A 3078-nucleotide genomic window follows, 5' to 3' on the forward strand; every position below is an offset into this window, starting at 1 on the left:
ATATTTTTTTTTTCTTTTTTTTTTTTCATCTGATTGAGAAGACGATTGATTGATTCGATTCTCTATGCTGGCGTTGGATGCTGATTTGGTCTTCGTTGTGTGAAATAATTTATGATTTAATTGTTGTTGTTGTTGTTGTTGTTGTTGTTGTTGTTATTAGCTAAGGTATAACCTAGATTCTCATTTAAGATACAACAGTGTGGTATGAGGCAGATGTATTTGCTACTAAACTTTATTATTATTATTATTATTATTATTATTATTATTATTATTATAGCTATGGTATAACCTAGATTGTCATTTAAGATACAACAGTGAGGTATGAGGCAGATGTATTTGCTACTAAACATTATTATTATTAGTAGTAGTAGTAATAGTAGTAGTAGTAGTAGCCAGGTCACAACCTAGACTGTAATTTAAGACAGAAGAGTGTGGCATGAGGAAGATATATTTGTTGATAAATGCTACTCCTACTACTACTACTGCTACTACTACTACTACTACTACTACTACTACTACTACTACTACTACTACTACTAGCTAAGCTGCAACCTAGACTGTCATTCAAGTTAGAACAGTAAAGTATGAGACATAATTTTCTACTAAAGTTTTGCATTTATATTAAAGTTTGCTAATCTTATCTGGGACGAAATGAAGCCAAGAACTTTATAATGTGAAAAAATAAAGCTCACTTATTCAATTCTAATTATAAATGGGATAAATTCTTTGAAAAGTTACTCCTTCGTTCAAAGGGACTAATCCGTCCTTGTATGGAGTACGATTTCACATTTACTAGCGTTCAACTTGTATCAAATTACTGATCCGCATTTTCCCATATAGTCTTGGACTTAACGTTCATCCATAGCTTCTAGCTTTTCAGGGCTTCCCACAGTCCTCCGCTTTGCCACTTCCGTGCCTCATACATGTCTGAGTAGCTTCTTCTCTCCCGTTCTCCCACCATGTCCAGACCACTTCAGTGTTTGAGACCTCGGGGCGTTGTTTATGTTATTATCACACTTTTAGTTGCAATATTATCGCCTCTGTAAGAGTTAATGTTGTGAAAGGGTTTGCGTACCGCCACGATCAGCAAAGCTGTACTTGTCAGGGACACCTATACTAGGTTTGTTTGCTGTGATCTATCAGATAAAAATCTCCCACCATCACCAATTCGCAGTGGCCAACTTGGTGATGAAAACTGGCCAAACCCCATATGAATAAGGACATATCTGGGGCCATTGTCTTTCAGTAGACTAGAAACGGTCGCATTTGTTGTTTTTCTTGTTATTCTATGTAAAGCTTCATATTAACAATAGGCTATTGTTACATTTTCTCTATGTATAAACAAAATATTTTTTTTTGTTAGAGAACTCTTCTTCCTATGAACGATTTAAGGCACTTATTAGGATTTTTAATCTAATACATATAATTATTATAGTCAGTTTTACACAGGCAGGTTACAGTGAGTTTATCTTTGAGATTCCTTATTATTCAGTATTTTTATGTTGAACAGCCTAATATAAATAGTGATGTAAGTATCTTTTTAAAGTTTATTTTAGAAGGATCTGTTGTATGGCTGATATAAGTAACCTCTTTATAGTTTATTTATGGAAGATCAATTTTAATGTTGTTACTATTCTTAAAATATGTTTTTTAAATTGTTAATTGATTCTCTTTTGGTTTATTTCCATGTTTCTTTTCCTCACTGGATTACCTTTACCTGTTGGAGCCCTTGGGCTTATAGCATTCTGCTTTTCCAACTAAGATTGTAGTTTAGCTAATAATAATAATAATAATAATAATAATAATAATAATAATAATAATAATAATAATAATAATAGGGAAGAGTTGTTATTATAGTGAGTTTTATATTGTCAGGTTACAGAAATACAGTAATACAGGGAGTTACATTGAATTTGTGCTTAGAATACAGCCTGTATTTATTATCAAGTTACGAACAGGGAAGATTATAAGGCTGTAGGATACACTTTTTTTTTTTTTGTACTATATAAGAAATGTTAAAAGGAAAGATTGAAGAATTGAATATATGAATTATAACGTTTATAGTATACTGTGGCATTTTTGAGAGAGAGAGAGAGAGAGAGAGAGAGAGAGAGAGAGAGAAAGAGGAGAAAGAGAGAGAGAGAGAGAGAGAGAAAGAGAGAGAGAGAGAGAGAGAGAGAGAGAGAGAGAGAGAATCCCACGTATTGATATAAACAAAACTAATTTAAAGAGAGCACTAGTTTATAGTGTGAAAAGAATACTAGTTTTAGAAAGAGAGAGAGAGAGAGAGAGAGAGAGAGAGAGAGAGAGAGAGAGAATCCCAAGTTGTGATATAAACAAAACTAGTTTATAGAGAGCATTGGTTGTTCGATATGTGGAAAGAACACTAGTTTGAGAGAGAGAGAGAGAGAGAGAGAGAGAGAGAGAAAGAGAGAATCCCAAGTTGTGATATAAACAAAACTAGTTTATAGAGAGCATTGGTTGTTCGATATGTGGAAAGAACACTAGTTTGAGAGAGAGAGAGAGAGAGAGAGAGAGAGAGAGAGAGAGAATCCTAAGTTTTGATAGAACCAAAACTAATTTGAAAGCATTAGTTTTTAGATAAGTGAAATAAACACTAGCTTCAGAGAGAGAGAGAGAGAGAGAGAGAGAGAGAGAGAGAGAGAGATAATCCCAAGTTTTGATATAAACAAAATTAATTTAAAGAGAGCACCAGTTTATAGATATGTAGAAAGAACACTAGTTTGAGAGAGAGAGAGAGAGAGAGAGAGAGAGAGAGTAAAATCTTTGTTGTAACAGATATCCAGTCTTGCCAAGTGAACCAGAACTTCACACAGGAGGAAGTTTTGGGAGTGGACCGTAAAATCCACTGCAGAACTTCGGCGAACTCTGTCGATACGGAGCGGAAATAATGACTTTGCACACAGATAGTAGAACGAGAATGTGTCCTCCTTCTCTCTCTCTCTCTCTCTCTCTCTCTCTCTCTCTTTCTCTCTCTCTCTCTCAAACTAGTCCTCTTTTCACATATCTGAAAACTAGTGCTCTTTTTAAATTAGTTTTGTTTATATAAAAGCTTGG

The sequence above is a fragment of the Palaemon carinicauda genome, unplaced genomic scaffold (assembly GCF_036898095.1).
Source record: "Palaemon carinicauda isolate YSFRI2023 unplaced genomic scaffold, ASM3689809v2 scaffold1831, whole genome shotgun sequence".
Taxonomy (NCBI): domain Eukaryota; kingdom Metazoa; phylum Arthropoda; class Malacostraca; order Decapoda; family Palaemonidae; genus Palaemon; species Palaemon carinicauda.